Below are 7,918 nucleotides of genomic sequence, written 5' to 3' on the forward strand. Positions count from 1 at the left end.
TGCTGAGCAAAAACAAGTAATACATGTCTATGATAGTATATCACTCTTTGGGTACCTAAAATCATCACGTATTTCTTTCTATACTTATATGTATCATCATAAAACTATTCCATGTAACACTGAGGATATACTGACTGCCTACCAAAAGGGAGACAACCCAAATCCTATCAATATTTGCATTAACCCAGTCATTCTCTCTGAGTAATAGAAAATTTCTCCCTTGCTCAACCAGAGGGTCTTTTAACTGTGGATTCCATTTGTGAGGATAACCAGATACAATAATGAGGAAAAGAGACTTGAAAGAGTAGAAAAACTCATTAAAGTTAGTTACGAGCCGGGCTCGGTGGCTCAGCCTGTAATCCCGCGCCTTTGGGAGGCTGAGGTGAGTGGATTGCCTGAGCCCGCGGGTTCGAGACCCACCTGGGCGGCGAGACCTCATCTCTACAATAAATAAAAAAATCAGCCGAGTGTGGTAGCGCATGCCTGTAATTCCGGCTACTTGGAAGGCTGAGGCAGAAGGATCGCCAGAGCTCAGCAGGTCGAGGCTGCGGTGACCAGGAGCGGCCACTGCACTCCAGTCTGGGCGACAGAGTGAGACTCCAACTCAAAAAAAAAAAAAAGTTAATTACGTTATAAGCATAGATGTGATACTGAAAGTCTTTAAAAAAATAATTCACAGAGAAGAATTCGGAGACCCTCTTGCACTTCCTTTCTATTTCCCCCCCTTTTATCCAGTTTCATCTTATACATGCACGAAAATAATCACTATATTATTGATACAACTTTCTCAGTTTTTCACAATTTTTTTTTTACATTTTCTTTCGCCATAGCCACTAACTTGGATGAAGATGTTGAAAAACCTCAATAACGCCTGGACATTTTCTTTTTCTCCTTTCTTTCTCCTCACCAAATTCTTTCTGCAAAGGCTAGTTATCATTAAAAATGCATATGTGATTATATCTGTCAGCTTCCAGTGACTTGTAATATGTTTTGGAAAAATTCTACAGTTCTTGGCTTGGCTTAGAAGATCTGCCCTATTTGGCCTTCCCAGCCTTGCCTCCCAGTCTCTTATCTTTGTATGCCAGCTATACTCCTATGTTAGTTGCTCAGAAACCCCACTGTCTTTTAAGCCTCAGGGCCTTGCAATGATGTCTCCTTTGTTTGGAATATTCTTGCCAATGCTTTCTCAATCTTCAACTTCTTGGTTCTCAAGTATGTTTCAAATTTTGGGGTCTTCATCACACATTGGCCCCCAGATCCAAACAAGCAAGATCCACACCTCTGATGCTCCTTATACTCCTGACTGCCATGGACATCATTTCTATGACTATTTTCTAAATGCCTGCCTTGCCCCCTTGCTCCAAAAGGAAACAGGTGGTGTCATCCTTGTGCACTGCTGTTTCCTCAGTGCCTCGGATCTTACAACTTGGCACATGGTAGGCACCCAATAGGTAACTGCTGAACAAATGAATAAAGTGAAAGATTCTGTCTTGATGATGATCATACCAGGCATTATACAGGGCTGTTTTCAGGTTTCTATTTTCTTGCGATAAAACTCCACAATAAGAAAAAAATCAACCTCTGATTTCTCAGGTAATTGAGGTTTGGCTAGGAAGGTATGAATGGAATAATTTTGTTTGGATTAAGGTATGAACCTCTTATTTGCTGTGGAGAGGTGAGACAGCTTTACAACAGGCCAAATGTCATTTGTTTCCCAGCACTAAACTTTGGCAAGAATAATTCTCTGCTAATTCAAGTGACCAAGAATTTATGCAATTTCCTCTGAAGAAAATTGTCCTTTTGAGAGTAAGAAGAAATATTTCATCCCCTTCACCTAAACTTAATTGTTTTACCAGGATCCATTTCTTCTTGCACCTGATTTTCTTTTTGGTTACAGAACCAACCATATCTGCCTTGTATATAAATCTCTTATATTTAAAAATTTGCCTTTGAAACGCACGATGTCCTAGGATGTGTATATTGAACCACCAGAAATAACTCAGTGACATATTCTTCTTGCTTATTTCATACATATTTCCAACTTATGACTCATTGGTTTAAAGAGGACAAATGTGAACTAAGAGCAAAACAGAGGACTTGATGTACTTGTGCCTGAGAGGAAGATGAATCACTGAGCTTCTGGCAAAGGATCGCAGGTCAGGGTTGCCTGTCTCATGGGCCTGAATGACCCCCAGTGTTCCCCATCCTGGCCCCACTCACAGACTCATATGCAACATCGCACAAACACACATCCAAACCCCGACTTGTTTCTTACTTTAGAAGCCCTGTGAAACTATTTCAGACTGGAAGGCACGTGTATAATAAAGAAAGTGGCTGTACTGAAGGCAATAACTTGATAAAGGAACACATCAGAGGGACCCCAAATGTTCACAGTGGCATTTTCATTCTCAGTTTTCAAGACTTTTATTTTCCTCTCGCCTTTCACCATCTGTTTTTCTTATGATAGCAAATGTCATTTCCTATGGAGTTTAGCAGGATATGAAATGCGATTGTTTTACAGTGAATGTTGGTCGTAGTTTCATGACTTTCATTAATCTCCCTCCTTCCCTCCCTCTCTCTCTCCACCCCTCCCTCTCTCCCTCTCTCCTTTCCTTCCTTTTTACAAAAAAAAAAAAAGCTAGCTTTAACAGTATATTAATCAAGCTAACTTTAAAATAAGTCCAATACGTTGGTTCCTGGGTCCTGGACTGAAATTTGTAATAAGACAAAGTTCTTAAATGTGTTAATTTTTTCTTTGTTTATAACAAACACAAGTTTCCAAAGTGATGTAAAACTGTTAAGCAGCAAATTCCCATTAAGGTGACAAGTTAAGGATGTAATATCTGTTGTGGTATGTGTGTGCGTGCACGTGTATGGGATAGGAGTAAAAGAATGGAAAACAGAGAAAACGATTTAAAGGGAAAATGAAAGAAGCTATAATAACAGCACACATTTTATATGTCAGATACTATTTAATCTACCTATACTGATTTAGTTTATTCCCACCATAACTACATGCTGGAGGTATTATTGCTTTCTCTATTTTACATATGAGAAAACAGGGATGCAAAGGTTAAGGCCACACAGCTATTATGTGGCAGAGGTACGTGGTTTTCTCAACTGAGACTTGAGTATACATTTGTAGCATAATGAAGGAGAGAATTTTTTGTGACACGTTAGCATCACATTTATTGCCTTTCTCTCAAAGAAAGAAGCCAAAGCTTTTTGGAAATCTTTCACCATTGCAAAGGAGGAGAACGTTAGGGGCATGGTCTACCTGAGAAAGCGACTATGTAGCATAATGAGCTATGGCAGAGAGAAGCCAAGAGAGAACTCAGCATGTCTGGAGAATGAGATGCAATCAGGGTGGTTCTATTTATTTATTTTAATTTTTTTTCAATAACTTTATGGGATACAAATAGTTTCTGGTTACATGGTTGTATTGTACAGTGGTGAAGAAGTCTGGACTTGAAGTGTACCCACCACCCAGAGGGGTCTATTGGTGCTGAGTGATGACAAGATGTTTGTGCTGAAAAAATTCCACCACCTCAACTGTCTTCTTTCAGTGGCAGATTGGATAATGAATCACTCTCTCATAGAGCGAATGGAGAGTAAGATTGGAGAACAAAAACTTCGTCTATGAAGAGTGGCTCAAGTTTGTGGAATTGCTGGAGAGGTGCCATACAAAGATGATATTTTAAATTTAACATCAGGGAAGGGTGAGGTGGAAATAAATTGATTCACATTTTAGAGATATGTTTTCAGGGTCAACTATTATGCTTTTCTCCAACTTTTAAAAAATTCCTCTCAATACAATAGGCTTCCTTTTCCCAATAAGGCCTTTAAATTTTAAGTGTAGTTCAATCTTGAGCCAATTCCTTGTTCTCCCCCTTTTTACCCACCTTTCCCCCCACTACTTGTTTGAATTCATATGCTTTCTCCCAGTGGCTGAAACTACTCACATCTGCCCAAATTAGCAAGCCTAGTAGGAACAGAGCTTTTCTTCCAAAGTTCATATGTCAATTTCAGGTGAGGTTTAAGATTAGCTTGCTTGAGACATGTCCACTTCTGGACTAAACAAAATGGAATTCAAGTTAGTTGGGGCTGAGGACCTATTACAAGAATAATAGACACTGCTTACAATAAGCTTATAGCTTATTAAAAGATAAAATAAACACATGAAAAAATTAGTATTCATTATTTGACAACATTTATTTTACCAATTTTTTATAAAATTTAAATACTTTTCCATTATATAAAACTGAACTATATTTGTGGAAGACTTACAGTTTTACTTACTCCCATTGGTTTCCACTGCTTCACTTATTAATTCAGGAAATTTAATTTTGGTCACAACCTCCATGTTAGGTCACTTTCATTAAAAAGAAAATAATCTTAAATATTGCAGCCACCACAAGAGAAGCAGTTTTGGGAAGCTTCATTTGCTCTGAGTTTCTAGCTTTCATCAGGAAGACTCAGAAAAATTGACAAGTATATTTGTTAAGTTGTTGTCAGGATAAATTTTTTGAACTCTGTGAATTTTTTCTTTTTTTTAAAAAAAATCCTATTTTAGAGGTGTGGGTTACAATTCAGGGTTAGGTATACAAATGGTCACTGTATAGGTAAAGTTTGGGCCTCATTTTGGTCTCCACATCACCTGATTTGAGATCAGGTACCCTTATTGATGAAGTATGTCCCCCTGTTCCCTCCTTGGCAGTTTTCCACTACTGCCAATCCCTTTCTTATAGTATTATGATAATTGTTCAGGGTCCGCTTATGAGTGAGAACATGTGGTTCTGAGTTCTTTGTTTCTGTGATAGATCACTGAGTATTAGACTCTAAATCCAACCAAGTTGCTGTGAAGTTTATAATTTTGTCCTTCTTTATGGTTGTGTAATATTCCATCATGTAAATGAACCACCTTTTTTTTTTTTATCCAGTCTACTTTTGATGGGTAGCACGGTTGGTTCCATGTTTTAGCTACTGTGACTAGTGTGCAATAAACATGCGTGTGCAATATCTTTTTGGTAGATTGATTTGAATTTCTCCAGGTATATTCCCAGGAGGGGGATTGCTGGGTCATATTGGAGGTCGGTTGTTGGCTCTTTTGGGAATTACCACACCATTTTCCACAGAGATTGTAGTAGTTTACACTCCCACCAACAGTGTAGCAGTGTTCCCTTTCCCACATCCTCTCCAGCATCTGTTGTTTTTTGGAGCACTATGTGATTTTGAATGGGACTTTACCCTCACAATTTTTTGGCATACAAATGTATTAACTTGACAACTACTGCAGGTTCCATATAGGCAAAATCTTATTGGCATTTGTAGTATCTGAGAGAGGAAAGGTAAGATATCTTTTCTTCTCTTGGCTTCAGATCCAATAGGATCAGAAAAAAAAATCACATAAGATATTAGTTCTTTCTTAATATGCTTTAAAGATATTCCGGTTTTACTCTTCTAAACTGGAAGATAATGCACTCATAAAATCGAATACTTGTTACCTTATGGAGTAAAATCATTGAGAATAATTGAGAATGGATACACACAGAGTTGCACTCCCAAATGGAATTAAGCTGATTAAAAAAACGAAGCAAAACAGGCCGGGCTCAGTGGCTCAGCCTGTGATCCCAGCAGTTTGGGAGGCCCAGGTGAATGGATTGCCTGAGCCCGCGAATTTGTGACCACCTCAGGCAACCTGGCGTGACCTCCTCTCTACAATAAACAAAAATTTTGCCAGGCATGGTAGCGCATGCCTGTAGTTCCAGCTACTTGGAAGGCTGAGGCGGAAGGATTGCCGGAGCCCAGCAGTTGGATGCTGGGGTGGCCGAGAGCGTGCCACTGCACTCCAGCCTTGGCGACAGAGTAAGGCTCCAACTAAACAAACAAACAAACAAGCAAACAAACAACAACAAAAAACAAAAAAACAAACAGACAAAAACCTCCCAGTAATTCAGTAAACAAACAACTCTTTCCCCCCTAAATTTCAATGGAATGAACATGTTCCATATAAACATGGTATGCTAGTAGTATCTTTTTGATTCAAACTAAATTAATAAGAAAGCTCACTGTCTTTTAGTTTGTAATGGATTTTTAGGGTAGTTCACATGGCCAAAAGAAACATTTCAGGTATTAGGACCTTACCAGTTGAAACTAAAGCTCAGTACCATCAAGTTTTTTCTCTCCTCTCCTCTTCCCTATCCCCTTTCCTTTTCCTCCCCTCTTTTGCCTCCCATTCCCCCCACTACTTGTTTGAATTCATATACTTTCCCCCAGTGGCAAAGACTACTCACATCCTCTGTTTCTACTAGCGAACCTAGTAGAAACAGAGCTTTTCTTCCAAAGTTCCTATGACTTTCAGGTGAGGGCTTTGATTAGCTTGCTTGAGTGACATGTCCACATCTGGACCAAACAAAATGGAATTCAAGTTAGTTGGGTTTGAGGACACATTCCAAGAATAATAGACACTGCTTACAATAAATGTATAGTTTATTAAAAGATGAAATAATACACATGAAGAACATTAGTATTCATTGTTTGACAATGCTTATTTTATCAAATTTAATAAAATTTTTATGCTTTTTCATTACATAAAACTGAAGTATATTTATGAAAGACTTATGGAAGGGATGAATGCATCTTCCATAAGATAAAAGCCTGCTTTGGTCTCCCAGGGTTGCGAGGATTCAAACTTTTTTTTTTTTTTGAGTTGGAGTCTCACTTTGTCGCCCCGGCTGGAGTGCAGTGGCACACATGCTCACGACCACACCAGCGTCAACCTGCTGGGCTCCGGCGATTCTTCCACCTCAGTCTTCCAAGTAGCGGGATCTATAGGTGCGCGCTACCATGCCCAGTTAATTTTTTATTTATTGTAGAGATGAGGTCTTGCCAAGTCTCCCGGGCTGGTCTCGAACTCTCAGGCTCAGGCAATCCACTCGCCTCGGCCTCCCAAAGTGCTGGGATTGCAGTCTGAGCCACCTGGTGCGATTCAAACATGAACTCAATAAAAGCACTGAAGCTGTATGTTCAGTAATGTATTTGAAACAATGTTCATTGCCTTGGTTTTACTTTTTATCATTTTTTCCTAGACAATGCAATTACGAGCTGCTATTGTGCACATTTAAAAGATTGTTTTATTGGAATATTGATCTCCTTCAATATTCCACATAGTAAGCAAAGAAGAAATCCTGGTTTTCTTAAAACAAGAGTGCATTAAATAAAAATATATAAAACCTATAACACCACAACCACCAGGGTTTTTTTTGTGTGTGTGTGTGTGTGTGTGTGTAGTATTTCAGCTCTCCAAGTGGTGCAGAGATTAAAGACAGGCCAGAATTACCATTTGCTGCAGGGTACTGGACTCCAGGTAGTGGAACAGATGGAGAGAATCCAGCTAATAGATCACTGCAGGCTGGAGAGCAGTGACTGAACAAAAACAAATAAACGCATGGTGCACAGCTCTAGAGACAGAACTACAGTGTTAAGACACAGTGTAGCCATGTAATTTGGGCTAGTATTTGAGTTTTACAGAGCATCTAAACACTTTAGACAGTTGTTACAGAAGTTTCAACAGTCCTATTGAATTCCATTTATTTCTTTGTTTATATATTTAGATGTAGACAATCCTACAGTATGTATGTACAAAGTTAGTAAGTAACCATGCACTACTGTATAATTCTTGAAGAGAATTTAAGGTTTGCCTAGTCCTTAACCTGCTTCAATCAAATGTGAGATATTTTATTGTACATAGTTCTGTTTACTGGCCCTTCCACACAAGCCCTTGCCAAAGACCAATATTTCCCTGACAAAAAGGAACAATTGTCTGAATATTGTTTCTCCAAGTGTTGTCCATGTCGTTCCAGCAATAACATCGCAGCAGAATCTCAGGCTCCACCACAGACCTACTGAACTGAAATTG

This window comes from Carlito syrichta, unplaced genomic scaffold, assembly GCF_000164805.1.
Source record: "Carlito syrichta isolate Samal-C Ts95f unplaced genomic scaffold, Tarsius_syrichta-2.0.1 Scaffold302900, whole genome shotgun sequence".
In the NCBI taxonomy this organism is placed as follows: Eukaryota; Metazoa; Chordata; class Mammalia; order Primates; family Tarsiidae; genus Carlito; species Carlito syrichta.